At 40.8% G+C, this 16,126-nt stretch overlaps 1 long non-coding RNA gene across 1 annotated transcript; it reads right to left on the reverse strand.

Annotated features, from left to right (window-relative positions):
- Positions 1 to 6,486: 6,486 nt before the first annotated feature.
- Positions 6,487 to 15,755, reverse strand: LOC119301708. Its single transcript, XR_005147160.1, has 3 exons — positions 14,689 to 15,755; positions 13,542 to 13,614; positions 6,487 to 6,998 (listed from the first exon to the last, which is right to left on the reverse strand). It is a non-coding gene; the product is annotated as an uncharacterized LOC119301708 (long non-coding RNA).
- Positions 15,756 to 16,126: the final 371 nt, after the last annotated feature.

Genomic DNA, 16,126 nt, shown 5'->3' on the forward strand with positions numbered 1-16,126 from the left:
CCATCATCTTTCAACTTAGTTTTCTCTAGGAATGCATTAAAATTCAAAGGAATAGTAGCACGTGCCATTTATCTACAACAACATAGACATGCAAAATACTATTAGGTACTAAGTTCATGATAAATTAAAGTTTAATTAATCATATTACTAAAGAACTCCTACTTAGATAGACATCCCTCTAATCATCTAAGTGATCACGTGATCCATATCAACTAAACCATGTCCGATCATCACGTGAGATGGAGTACTTTTCAATGGTGAACATCACTATGTTGATCATATCTACTCTATGATTCATGCTCGACCTTTCGGTCTCAGTGTTCCGAGGCCATATCTGCATATGCTAGGCTCGTCAAGTTTAACATGAGTATTCTTCTTGTGCAAAACTGGTTTGCACCCGTTGTATGTGAACATAGAGCTTATCACACCCGATCATCACGTGATGTCTCGGCACGACAAACTGTAGCAACAGTGCATACTCAAGGAGAACACTTATACCTTGAAATTTAGTGAGAGATCATCTTATAATGCTACCGCTGTACTAAGCAAAATAAGATGCATAAAAGATAAACATCACATGTAATCAATATAAGTGATATGATATGACCATCGTCATCATCTTGTGTCTTTGATCTCCATCTCCAAAGAACCTTCATGATCACCATCTTCACCGCCTTGACACCTTGATCTCCATCATAGCATCGTTGTCGTCTCGCCAACTATTGCTTCTACGACTATCGCTACCGCTTAGTGATAAAGTAAAGCAATTACATGGCGATTGCATTTCATACAACAAAACGACAACCATATGGCTCCTGCCAGTTGCCGGTAACTTTGTTACAAAACATGATCATCTCATACAACAATTTATATAATCACGTCTTGACCATATCACATCACAACATGCCCTCCAAAAACAAGTTAGACGTCCTCTACCTTGTTGTTGCAAGTTTTACGTGGCTGCTACGGGCTTTAGCAAGAACCATTCTTACCTACACATCAAAAAACACAAGGATTTTTCATCAAGTGTGTTGTTTTAACCTTCAACAAGGACCGGGCGTAGTCAAACTTGATTCAACTAAAGTTGGAGAAACAGACACCCACTAGCCACCTGTGTGCGAAGCACGTTGGTAGAACCAGTCTCATGAACACGGTCATGTAATGTCGGTCTGTGCCGCTTCATCCGACAACACCGCCAAATCAAAGTATGACATGCTGGTAAGCAGTATGACTATTATCGCCCACAACTCTTTGTGTTCTACTCGTGCATATAACATCTACGCATAGACTTGGCTCGGATGCCACTGTTGGCGAACGCAGTATTTCAAAAAATTTCCTATGATCACGCAAGATCTATCTAGGAGATGCATAGCAACGAGAGGGGAGAGTGTGTCTACGTACCCTCATAGACCGAAAGCGGAAGCGTTAAGTAATGCGATTGATGTAGTTGAATGTCTTCGCGATCCAACCGATCAAGTAGCGAACGCACGGCACCTCCGCGATCTGCACATGTTCAGCTCGGTGACGTCCCTCGTACTCTTGATCCAGATCAGGCTGATGGTGAGTTCCGTCAGCATGACGACGTGTTGACGGTGATGATGAAGTTACCGATGCAGGGCTTTGCCTAAGCACTACGAGAATATGAACGAGGTGTAAAACTGTGGAGGGGGCACCGCACACAGCTAAAGATCAACTTGTGTGTCTATGGGGTGCCCCCTTCCCACGTATATAAAGGAGGGAGGGAGGAGGAGGCCGGCCAGCCCTAAGGGGTGCGCCCAAGGGGGGGAATCCTACTCCAAGTAGGAATCGGTCCCCCCTTTCCTAGTCCAAGTAGGAGAAGAAGGAAGGAGAGGGAGAGGGAGAGGGAAAGAGGGGCCGAGCCTCCCTCCCCTAGTCCTATTCGGACTCCCCTTGGGGGGGGCACCTCTTGGCCGCTGCCCTCTCTCTCCCCTAAGGCCCACTAAGGCCCATTACTTCCCCGGGGGGTTCCGGTAACCCCTCCGGCACTCCGGTTTTATCCGAAACTATCCGGAACACTTCCAGTGTCTGAACAATATGGTCCAATATATCAATATTTATGTCTCGGCTATTTTGAGACTCCTCGTTATGTCCGTGATCTCATCCGAGACTCCGAACAACCTTCAGTACATCAAACCACATAACTCATAATACAAATCATCATCGAACGTTAAGCGTGCGGACCCTACGGGTTCGAGAACTATGTAGACATGACCGAGACACATCTTCGGTCAATAAACAATAGCGGAACCTGGATGCTCATATTGGCTCATATATATTCTACGAAGATCTTTATCGGTCAAACCGCATAACAACATACGTTGTTCCCTTTGTCATCGGTATGTTACTTGCCCGAGATTCAATCATCGGTATCCATACCTAGTTCAATCTCGTCACCGGCAAGTCTCTTTACTCGTTCCGTAATGCATCATCCCGCAACTAACTCATTAGTCACACTGCTTGCAAGGCTTATAGTGATGTGCATTACCGAGAGGGCCCAGAGATACCTCTCCGACAATCGGAGTGACAAATCCTAATCTCGATCTATGTCAACTCAACAAACACCATCGGAGACACCTGTAGAGCATCTTTATAGTCACCCAGTTACGTTGTGACGTTTGATGGCACACAAGGTGTTCCTCCGGTATTCGGGAGTTGCATAATCTCATAGTCATAGGAACATGTATAAGTCATGAAGAAAGCAATAACAATAAACTGAACGATCATAGTGCTAAGCTAACAGATGAGTCCTGTCCATCACATCATTCTCTAATGATGTGATCCCGTTCATCAAATGACAACACATGTCTATGGCTAGGAAACTTAACCATCTTTGATTAACGAGCTAGTCTAGTAGAGGCATACTAGGGACACTCTGTTTGTCTATGTATTCACGCATGTACTAAGTTTCCGGTTAATACAATTTTAGCATGAATAATAAACATTAATCATGATATAAGGAAATACAAATAACAACTTTATTATTGCCTCTAGGGCATATTTCCTTCAAATTGTTTGCTGTGAGGCATCGGCGGTGAACCACCAACCACATGAAGAACTTTTATCCTTGTGGAGCTTTGGATTTCCAGATCGGCTTGGCACATGCAAAGGGATGCTCGCCATGAAGAACATTTTGTATGCGCTGTTGATAGAGAACTGGCGGTCTTCAGTTGGCCACCACAAACGGCCGATCTCGCACCTCTGTTGATAGATTGGTCACCTGCACCGTGTCCGGGATCTTTAGATATTGTGCCATTTCCTGGATCAAGACCCCTCCTTTAATTTGCTTGATCCAATTATTGTTGTCCAATGCCTCCCTGACAGAACTGCATCGTGTCTTTGACAAAAGAGTAAAGGGCCGGTGCCACCTCAACAAGCGAACTTCCCCCGGCAGCCAATTGTCCGTCCAAAACTTGGCACCATCGTTGTTTCCCAAGGCCACTGTACAAGCCGCATTGAACATAGAGGCGTCCTCTCTCCCAGTTTTTGTCTTTGAAGTGATGCCAAGGCCTTTCTTCTTCATCTCATGCTATCCACGACCATTTACACCTTAGCGCAAAGCCAAACCATCTGAGATTGATGATCCCAAGGTCGCCCAACTCCATTGGTCTGCACACCTTGGACCAAGGAAGTAAACAATGGCCCCCGTTAATATCCCGCTCTCCTTTTTTTTCTTTTTCCTTTTCATGTTTTTCATTTACATCTTTCAACACATTTCTACCTTTTCAATAAACATTGTACAATTTTCTTATACACATGGAACCATTTTATTGAAACATATTGAAACATTTTTCAAATGCATGATGAATGTTATTTCAAATACATGTTCAAATACACGTTGAACATTTAAACAAATTGTAACCATTTTTTACATTCATTTTACTTTTTCATAAAATATCACGAACCTATAATTGAAATGGGTAATTTTAAAAAATGTCCAACAATTAATGTTATATTACCATATTTTATTTTACATTGGAAAATCGTTTTAAAATTTCACGAATATTCTTGACAGAAGCGAACATTTTTAAAATGGCATGCTTTTTCGAATCATACATTTAAAAAATGACACATTTTTTTACATTGAATAGAAATTTCTAAAAAATGTTAGAAACCTAATTTTGTATCCATTAACATTTTTTGAATGTGACAGAATATATTTTCAATACTATCAACATTTTTAAAAGTTGCATGAACATTCTTTTTACACAGTATGAACATTCTTTTTACACAGTATGAACATTCTTTAAATGTGCCATGAATACTTGTAGAAGTTTGAATAAACTATTTGAAATGTATTTATTTAGAATATTTCAAAATAGAAATACACTTAAAAAATAACAAACTAACGCTACTAGGCCTGCCCACTTTACGCTCGCCTAAGGCGAGTGGATGCTCGTCCGCCGCGCATTGCGTCCAACAGACGCTTCCCGCACAGTGGCTGATTTAACCCGACTGGCCCAGCCACACGCAAATAGTGCTAAACTTCTCACAAAAAAAGTAACGTGCCTGTCACAATTCGAACAAGGGGACACCTCGTTTGTGATACTTGTCGAGCCACTGTAGTTACTAAACTTCGGTGTGTAAATAGGAAGCGTGGGAAATTTCGAACGTGATTTTATTGTTGTAAAAAGTGATTTTTTAATGTGAATATATTTGTGAACATATTTTTTAAACTCGAACAGTTTTTAGGAATCTTCATTTTTTAAACTACTAACCTTTTTTTAAATGCGATCATTTCTTAAAATACCCTGAACCCTTTTTGAATTTCTGAACAAATTTCAAAAACAAGAACATTGAACTTCTGAAAGAATTTGAAAAATAGTTTTTTTTGAATTTGTGAATAAAACTTAAAATTGTGACCCTTTTTTGAGTTTTTTGATTTTTTTAATTCTTTAGAACAAATAACAAACATATTTCTGAATTCTTTTTTTCTATTTCTGAACATATAAAAGATTTCTGATTTTTTATAAAACAAGAAATTTTAAATTTAAGAAGATTATAAAATGTGTGAACATTTTTCCAACTGCTGAACAGTTTTTGAAAACAAAAATAAACTTTGAAAAAAAAAAGAAACAGAAAAGAAGAAAAGAAATCAAACAGAAAAAAATGAGCCGGCCCAGTCATAGGAGCCCCGACTACTTGATGCAACGCGGGTCAAATAGGGGTTGCCCTTTGTGTCATGTAGTAGTTGGTAAGAAAATATCAGGTCCTCCTACTCTTAGATACTCATATGCTTCCTGCTTTGTTTTTCGAGAATTTTATTCATACTCATAACAATTACGTGTACACTGATTTGGATCAATTAATAAAATATAAAGTAACTTTTATGATTAAGAATTGCAATGAGATCTCTTGGGCACGTCTTCTTCGTGGTATCAGTCTCTTCAAGAAGAAATATTTTCAAGACTTTAGTAAAGAGGTTGTAATTGGACTGGCGCAACGATGTTGCCACTCTTCCACTCGCACGGACATTATTACAATTGCCCATCCAGAAAAAGGGGAAGCCTTGATCGATGAACGTACTTGGGCCCGAGATGATTCCCTAAAAGTGCAGGACGTCGAATCATAATATCCTCACCATACTGTGGATGAAAGATTTCACCCCACAAAGAATCAAACAAACAAACAAAGCATGACACATTAACATAAACGAAAAAAGCTTGACACACTAATATAAATTCATTATGAGGACACAAAACTCTGTAAATTCATGGCACCATCGAAAGAAGGGGATTAATTTTGTTCTCACAAACTAACGATCACTAGACGTTGAAGAAAAACATAGAACTCTTGAAGATTCGAGATTCCCCACCTCTCAGCGCCAAGATGGCAATCGGAGGTGAGGGGACCATGATGTCTCTAATGGCGGCGGCTGCTGAACAAGAAACCCTTCGAGCCTCCCTACTTTCAAAAATCAAATTTTAATGTTCCAAAAAATAATTACTTTTGTGAATGTTTAAGAGACATACGCCTACAATCCCTACAAAATTTCAGATCAAAGTCGAACACACACATGAAGAAATAAAAAAGATAAATCCAGACGTGAATACTGTTGTTTCTAGATTTGTCTTTTTGTAGCACTATTCATCTAGATTTGTCTTTTTTGTTTCTCCATGTGTATTTCGATTTGGATCTGGAATTTTTAGGGATTAACAATGCCACAATTATTTTGAGAATTTTTAAAACCTTTAAATTTGTTTTTGAAAGATGGGAGCATGCAAGGGTGGGAGGACAGTATTTGCACTCGTAGCAGCTGCTTGTTTTCGTTGGTCTGTTTCAGCAAGAGATATAATCTGAAACTTACATGTATTTGATTTTTTTAAGGCAAGCTTACATGTATGTAATGTGAGTGCAGAGCTCTATGGAAGGCCGGATGGACGGTGTCATCAGTTCTATGAAAGTGAAACTGGAGGCAGTGCCACTACATTCAGACCCCTCCAACCGAAATATAGAAGCAGCTTAAAATTTACAGTGAATTTTTATTTTGTACAGAAAGACAATCTGTTACAGAGATCGTGAGTCCAGTCTCAAAAGTAAACAGCAGACTTTAAGCCAGCTTACCAAACCAGACATAGATGATGTTCACGATAAACTGCATACTTCATCGTTGAGATGGAGGATATATCAGCAGATATTGGGGCACAAAATCTGACGAGGAAACTACAATGCTTTTAAGAGATGACGAACATGAGAAAAAGGATGGTGCTTCCCATAACACTAGCAACGGTCTCCTGAATTGCACGGAAGAAAAGATCATGCCGTTTGTGCCATATTTCCTGATGAAGCCAGAAATCGCGAACACCAGAAAGGGCTAACTGGAATTGATGATAGATAAATAGAAGTGGCACCATGGATTCACCAAATGGGAAATACATCTTCAGCATAAGTTTCTGAGGCTTGGCGGCACAGCTTTCTCCTTTTAAATACATCACTTGGTTGTAGGGGGTAAATTATTTCTGTTCTGCTCCAACTTTTCCCTACACATTCCAGATCCAGATGTGAATAATCTTGACTGGTCATAAAATACAATCTCTGTAGGCATGCTGGAGTATGTAGAATCTAAAATTTAAGATGCGAAACACCATAGAGAAAGAAAGTATCAAATTTGTCAACAAAGTTGCCTCTTGCAACAATATATACATAGTTAGACCAGATCAACCTCTTAAAATCATAAATACACTGAAGGAGTATGTTTACTCAGTCTGCTTACCAATATGAAGTCCAACTGTGCAAATCCTACAGCAATGAGGCACTAATAAAAGGAGACCTCCGGATGCTATAATTTTTTGTATTCAAACTTAACCAGAGATTTTCATCAGATGAAAAACATCAGGATGCACTTAAAGATGCTGATAAAATGTTTAAATCAACCACATGGATCATAATTTGTATGGAGCAATGCAAACATCTCGAATATTCCTGTAAGAGACAGATATTTTACAATGAAGGTGATGATAGAACCATGCAGTAAGTCTTCATGTCAATGGAAGAAAAATACAGACCATGATAGTTTTTGGGAAGCAATAATACAGATATTTTGGTTGGTATAGGACTTCTATGTGTGGACTGTGTTGTGCTCGTCCTAAGTTTTAAGACTAACTAATAATGAAAATTCAATGTTATTATGAGAACAAACCCAAATATTTGATAGAAACAATTTCAAGCACTAAGTATTCGACAATCGTCATTGATTTATCTTTGAAAAAGACAAACAATTAATTATGTGCATCCAATATCTGTTAACCTAGGTATTCCTTCTACCTAGACAATTTGGTACGTCAAACAAGTTATAAAAATAAACGCACAATAAAAATAAAACACCTATTGGTCTCACAAACTAAAAATATAAGACTAAAATAATATGCATTTATTTCTACATACGTTGTTCGTCTTTTTTTTGCGAATCACATATGTTGTTGTCTAATAATAGTAAATTGTTCTACTTTGTACGCCCAACTTTATATATTAATAAAGCCCCAAACAACAGAAGCTCGATACTTTACGAAATAGCCCACATACAAATGCAAAAACAAGCAAATCAAAGAAATAGATGAAGCAAGGCTTGAAATGGATGTCGGGGGAGGCACCACCACATTAGGGACGTGCCCTTGTCCGTTCCAAATTGTCCAAACATGGGCACATACTTCTAGGTCGCCTAAAAGGGCCCTACCTCTCGCCCTAAATCGAAGGGCACTGCACCGTCAACACGGTGGTTCGCCCTATAACCGTTAAGAGAATTCGGCAACCAGCGAGGCTAAAGGACTAAAGGAAAACCCCACACATGAGCCAAGATCTACACGAACACAACCGTCAACCAGAGCACAAACACAAAATGAAAAGGGCATCTCGTAGAGAGGATTACGACACCACAATGGAAGGCTGGGATGGGGAACCTCCCATTGCTACAGGTTGGAAAAAGTTATAACCATATGAATATTCTTTGTTGTATGGTCGGTTTCTTGATATTATTGCTAATTCTATACTTCATGATGTCATTGTGCTTTTGGAGAAGGTGCGTGTTCTGAGTTTGACGCGGCAATTGAAAACTGAAGACTCAAAACCCCTTACGCAACACTGGACTGAAAAGAAGGCCATGAAGGTGGCAAGAATTGGTGAGAAATATGGTTTTGGAGTTGGACAGGTAACAAAAACTTGAGCTATTTTGTGTTCCCTACATGTCTTTTGTAATCATTGCTAATAAGTTCTATTTTCATGCAATGTTAGGTTGTTGATGACCTAAAATAACCGTTCAAATCTCCAAAACAATCCTCTTACTCTGAATAGCTACCTTATTTGAAGGAGCTCAAAAATAAAATAGTCTTTTAGAGCACAAATGATTGCTTGGGAGATTTGAACGGTTGTTTTAGGTCATCAACAACCTGATATTGCATGAAAATTAAACTTACCTATTACAAAAGACACGTGTAGGGAATACAAAATAGTTCCAATTCTCATTACCCGTCCAACTCCAAAACTATGTTTTTCAATGACTTTTGTCACCTTCATGGCCTTTTTTTCAGTCCAACGTTGCATAAGGAGTTTCGAGCGTTGAGTGTCAAGTGTGGTGTCAAACTCATGGACGCACACCTTCTCCCAAAATTACAACTACATTATGAAGAATACGAATGAGCAAAATTGTCCAAGAAATGAACATACATAAAAAAAATATTCAGATAGTTATAGGTTTTTCCGACTCGTAGCAATGGGCGTGACTAGCTTCTGCCCACACGGAGGACTGGGTCAGGAGGGGATGGAGCTTATCACAGACTAAGGACAGCCTTTTCAAAGGACAATCCTTTTCAAATTAGATTAACTACACAAGGGAACATTAGTAGGTGAGCAAGGGCATGTAGCATGCTAGGTAGTTAAATAAAGTTTCTTAAAGATACAAAAAGTTGCCATGTCACCAAGCACCTTCCTAAACCTTCATTTTGCTAGAGACACTACATAGGTGCTTCCTAGAAACTCTACATAGGTTGTTAAGTTGTTCGCCCATCTCCTTAGCGCTTAATTGATGCAATGATGGCTTTAATTGTGTACATTTCCCCGAAATAATAAGGCCCTTCCCAATGCTCTAGGATGTAGAGGAGCTAAGAATGCCACATAGGTAAAAAGCTGATGTGGCAAAGCATTTTAAGGAGGAGAGACACTTTGGTGACCCTAGGAAGAAATGATGTCAAGCGCGAAAACCTATGCAAAATGACTAGGACCTATGAAGGAGTTTATTAGTTGCTAAATAATTAAATGAAGGAAGTTTGGCTTATTTGGGCTTGTGGAAATAAGCTGCCCTCTACCGAGCTTATTCTAGAAGCCCAATTTAAAATTTTAGTTTGGAAGCTTACTAATTAAGGGTTAACTAGTCGGCTTCTAAAATAAAATTTTAGATTGGGTAGAGGACAACTTATTTCCACAACCCCAAATAAGCTACAAAAGAACTGACACTAAGTTGTTAAGCCTTTTAAGGTACTTAGCACTTCACCTAAGCACCAATGCATTGGAAAAGGCCTCAAAGCCATCCAAAGTCACTTTAGCTAGCTCGATGCTCACATGCAAGCTGAAGGTCGTTGTCTCAAAAATTACATCAAGAAGAACGAGTACCCATTATTATACCCCTATTAGGGGCTAGGTCTGGTCAAATTCATTACCACGAGTATGAGCCAACAACTATCACCATGTATCGTGTGGACTATAGTCAACCAATATAGTCACTCGCTCTTTGTACCTGATACCCATGGGTACCTGTCAATACAAGTCTACCGTATAAACCTCCACTTTCGCATGACCACACAAAAACCCTACATCTAAATCAACCTATAAGCAACTAGGCACCCACACAAAAATCCTAAGCCTAAATCCCATCCACTCCCAGGCACCCAACATCCAACCCCTCTCCTCACGTCCTCCCTTCTCCACGAGATCAAGGAAGTTGCACGCCACACACTGTGGCTTGCCAACTCGCCATTGGTAGCCAGCCACCCCTTCCCCAATCCCCATGATCTATCGTGCCTTGCTCACCGAACTTTATCGCCTCATATGACCTTATTGACAACTCTCTTTCCTCTCCCCACCGTCCATTGATGGCAACCTCAGAACCCTTATTTGTTGTTGCTGCTCGACATTAGTGGAGCAGGCGGAGCCTCACGAGCAAAATTACCCAACAAGGATTGGGTGCTGACAAAACCTTGCCTCGATGGAGATATGGGCATGAGTGGCAACTAGGGAACAACGTCGTGGGGACATGATAGAGGAATCCCCAATTTGTATTTCGCCATTGACATCTTGCGTCATATAAATATGGAGTTGTGCCGACAAAGGACTCTCCGATGGAGTGGCCGTTGTGAGCAACATGTGACGCAGTCCCTGTCACCGCCTTCGGTAGTCTGGCTTGCCAATCACTTCCGCATCTTCACTCGTGTGTGGCCTACACCATTGTTGACCAATTTTTTAGACTTAAGAGCTCCAATCTATGAAGCGGCGAAGGAGGGCATGGGATGCGACGATGAAGTTAGCTTGTCATTGTTGGCAGAAGACAAACACGACGAACAAGGCGAGGAGGTGCCTTGTAGTAGGCTATGGTTTTTGGCGTACTACCAATCAACTTTGACCGTGTATATGTTGCCTGAGATTTTTCCCCGCCACCACCACCTCCCTTGTTGTCCCGTACATTGTTACAAACTTCGACTCTTCCACCGCCATGCCCAAATCGCACACCCATGCAAGCAGCCAGTTGTTCATCACACCTGCATAGGGCCGCAAGTCCTCCTTTCTACTAGCTCGCTCAGCAAAGGCCATCTACTTCAAGAATACGGTGATCACATGCATGCTTGGGGACAAGAAAAACATGCATCAAGGATGATCCAACATCATACATAAAAACGAACTAGGTTACTTTCACAAGCACCAAGGATGAATTGAAACAAACTGAATCACTTCTTTTTCTCAAGCACCTAGTGAGTTCGACGTGGTGTTTTTTTCTCTAAGCACCTCCAGCGGACATTCTCTTAAGAAAAGAGTAGACTCTTATAGTCATATGAGTTCACCACCGATGTAAAATGAAGTGACAAAAGATGAGAGAGATGATACTCACAGTCTTATGAGCCCACTGCTAGCTATTGATGGCACTAGCAATGAATCGGAGGGAAGGAACACCTAGATAGGGGCCTAAGATAAAAGGATGCCACAAATCATGGAAACCTTATTGGGATCATATGTATTACTTTATTTGTTGTATGTTTTTATCACTTTACATATATGTATCGAGCAAAAAAACCATGGTACTTGTGAGAGTGTTCCATAGTGTACCGTGCTATTAAACAATAAAGTAAATATTATGTCTTTCAAACTTCCATCGAAGCTAAATATAACACAAATAAATGCTACTGTGTGAGAAATGAGTGAGTTAACTATGTATAGAATTTGCAGCATGCTCTTACATGTCATGGAACAAGTGTAGGACGTGCATGTAAGGATGAAGATATAACTGAAGCCATCACGAAGGAAGTTGGTCATAAATAAGGAGTTCAATACTTTCTTTTAGAGAAAGTTGTAGATTAAACTCGTTCATTTTGAGGATTTTCTAATGCGATTAGCCAAATTGGTAAAACCAGATGTTGTCTCGCACATTGTCAGGGTAATTGGTTGCAATATAAAATCAATGAGTGTGGATGTATGTCACATGAATATTTTAATTAATAATATGAGACTGAAAATACATATGATTTATTGTATTTGACTCTTGTATAGTTGTCAAGTTTATTAAATATATAGATAGCATTACTGTGTGCATGGAAAGCATACATGGCTGCATGTCGAGGTGGGTCTTTGCTCATGCATGGCTGCAATGGGATCACCTGTTTAGTTATAGGACAGCAATTCACCAATTGGGAAGTACTCCCTCTGTACCGATATATATGTCGCAGGAGTAGCTGAATTCAACTATACTCCATGGAAATCAAAACCCGAAGTTCCCACCTATATATATCGGTACAGAGGGAGTAGTATATTTAAATCAAGTGCAAGTGTTTTTATTGAATATACTTGTACACCATAAAGGATTAAATTAACATAAAGTGCACATCAACTTATAGTTCACTATAAAGTGCACCGATACTTTTGCATTTTATCATTAACTGATTATTGAAGGGGGCACAAGCATGGAAACTTCCAAAACTCACAGTGGAAGTGCAATAGACACATGAAAGCACATCAACAACCTTGTGCAAACTACAACATACATGTCCGCAGCACGAACATGACACAAAAAATGTTATGATAACTAGGTCCAAAATTGCACACTCGACTAAACCAAAATTGCACACTCGACTAAACCAAAATGCTATAGGTGGGAACTTCAGGTTTTGATTTCCATGGGAGATTGGCAACACTCTCAATATTTTGCTTTGAAAAGATTTTCCTTTGGTTGGTGACAGAGAAGAATAAATTTTGAACTAACATTGGATAATTAATCAATAGAAGATGAATGTTCCACCTAGAGGGCATTTTTAGAAGTATATTGTAACGCTCATATAATGAGGAACTGTGGAAGTGTGTTGTTTGACTAGTAAGTGTTAATGTTTGCAATGACAATGGTTGATTGTAAAGGTGTACCTTGGTTCAAAACAAGCATAACATTGTAGCCAAATACCAAGGCAAGTATTTTGGACATCATTCCGAGTAAAATTAACCCTACGATTTGTGGTTATCTACATCATTAACCAAATAAAAAGGGATCTATGAACTGCGTACTAAATATTTGTAGGAAAGTACACTTTGGAAACTCAATAATTGGCATGAGCATATTAAGCAAATCAAATGCAATGATGCCTTCAATACCTAATTAAGGTGTTGCCAAGTCCATGACATGCTTAACTATATGAATATATCTCTAACTCTATATTTAGTATGCAGATTTTAAGAAAAATAGAGGGGGTAGCATGATCCACCAAATTCAATCTCAACACAAATGTAAGTTCATTGCGGCATTAATAAAATTATTTGAGATAAGGCTACAAAAGGAACACCTGAAAGTAGCAAACGAAAGTGTGCCGTCATGCAGCCACTTCATCTCCTAGAAGGCAGCATGCATCTGTTGTTCTAGCAATGGATGTCAAAAAAGAACAGTCAGAATAGAGAGATGGTCATTATGGGATAATTAGGGAGAACAGCACTAGACTAGCTAGTTCTATGTACAATAGAGAACTAGGTTGTCATTACAGATAAACCCAGAAGCATTCTTCCGCTCAACATAAATTTTTACTTTAGGCCATTCATAAGCAGCTCAATTGAACGTTACAATGAAAAGTACTTCCAGAGTGAAAAGTCTTGTGCTCTCTGCACATGTAATATATCCAAATAAGTCATAGTACTATTAAAAATATCCATTACATGATCAAGTGACCAAATATGTTATACTACCAGGCAATCCATTACATGATCAGGTAACCAAACAAATGATATCTTTTGCTGCTTGCTAGAAATTAAGCAACTCCATGCGACATTAAGCAATGAGACCACCACTACACATTCGTCAGTTGGTGTTAGAGCCGAAGGGGTCATGATAGTGCAAAATATAAAGAGAAATAAATTGCTGAGAAACCACTAGTACATATATGCCTATAAGTTGACAATGTTGCATAGCTTGTGTGAGAAACAAGAACACATATGCCAAATTTAAATGTGTTCGCACGAGTTAAGTTCTGTTGATTCACCTAAGAAAAAAATCGATGTCCAGGAAAATAGCAATTTTATGTGAAGCAAGAAGAAACTGCGGAGATTTATCAGAAACCATACTCCTACGGATCTCCAAGAAGATCTCCTCAAAAGTGAACCAAGCTGTACATACGATGCATACAATGAAAGAAACGACCATGGGGTTGACTATGCTAGCTGTTCGTTTGCAGCTTCTTACATGGAGACCATATAGCCAGGAATTAAAAGACCAAAAGACGGCTGAATAAAAAGCTGCAGAGGCTAAACTGCGGGATATACGTTTCTAGTTCACATCACAGGCAAGTCCATGAGATGTAGAATCGCCATTAGAGGCAAAACCATCAGGAACAATAATACAGAAAAAGCAAACAACTCACATGGTCATACCACAAATAGACCATGTACGAGGAGGCATGGCCACTTTATAGAGACTCAAATTAAGGAGAAACGTGGACTCACCGAACGTTCCCACAGATCTGGGAGCCGCCGTCGCCATCGGCTACGTGCCAGCTTTCCACTTGCAGCCAGGTATTGCAGATCTGCCGCCACCGCCACCATAGCTGCCTCCTTCCTGCCTGCCTCTCACAGCAGCACATGAGATGAGGAAGCAAAAGGGGGAGAAAAACCATGGAAGTTTCGTGATCCAAAAAAGTTAAAGCAGCAACAAAGAGAGAGGGGGTGGAGTACAGGAGGAAGAAGATGAGGAGGAGGAGGAGGAGGGAGAAGGGCATGGCAAGGACTGGTCAAACAGTGCTTTCCGTTAAGCACTCCTGGGGACTCGAGCAAAATAACACCACCTGCGTTAATCGAATCAACACGCGTCCCCCTTCCCCCAAGAAGATAGCTAATCCTGGAAGAAGCAAAGACGGCTAGGAGAGAGAGACTCCCCAAAGAGGGGAAATTTAAAGGAATAGGAATTGGTGGCTGCCGGCGCAAGAATCCATGGCGTGCATGCTGCGCGTATCTTATTCCAAAGAGCAGGGGACTAGGCTAGCTAGGCCGTCGGAATCCGGACAAGATAGGGCTCAGGTGGGGACACAGCAAGCAAGACAAAGCCTCGTCCTGCCTCCTCTCTCGGCAGTCGATGCAGGCAAAGATGGCTGCGAAGCGATGGGAACGGCAAGGGGAGATGGATGGATAGATTGATTGATGGCGGAACAAGTCCCAAGGGGGAGAGAGAGCTGACAGAGAGAGGGTGAGCACGCAACAGCAGCTGCGTCTATATCTCTCCTCGCATCCATCCGTCCTCTTTACCAGACGTAGTCTGCCGCTGTGTGCTCACTCTCTTCTGTCAGCCATTCGCACCATCATCAACCCTCCACCGCAGCCCCCGACCTATCCCATCGGACACAGCAGACGTTCGACACGCAGAGAGAGAGAGAGAGAGAGGGAGGCGGAAACGAAGAGAGAGAGATCAAACCCATGTACGCACGCGCCTTCGTCGTCGTCGCCTCGTCGGCACGGCGCCAGTCGGTCCGCTCGGCTAGATCTGGGAGAGCTATCCTATTGTCTTCTTCCTCAACCGCTCGATCTGGTTGTATGCCACACCAGGGAGGCCTGCACCGCCGGCCTTATATAGGCCAGATGCCTCTCTGGTCCTTCCATGTTGCCGCTAGGTTTTTAGGGTTGGGTATACGGCGCATGAGGACGAGATTCTGTTTTTCCTTCTTTTTTTTGTACCTTTGGAGTTTCTCTCCAGCTCGAATATATTTTTGAGGTGCTGATATGCCTACCAGGCTACCAGGGACAGTGTTGCATGACAGGAGGTCCCAGTTCACGCTTTGCGGTGTGAGGTCCTCTTTTTTTTGGGGCGGGTGTGAGGTCCTCTTGACCGAGATATCTACGTGCATATTTGGTTTTTCGGTGGGCTTGCTTTGGGTTTGTTTGATTCTTATTG

The sequence above is a fragment of the Triticum dicoccoides genome, chromosome 5A (assembly GCF_002162155.2).
Source record: "Triticum dicoccoides isolate Atlit2015 ecotype Zavitan chromosome 5A, WEW_v2.0, whole genome shotgun sequence".
NCBI classification, from domain to species: Eukaryota; Viridiplantae; Streptophyta; class Magnoliopsida; order Poales; family Poaceae; genus Triticum; species Triticum dicoccoides.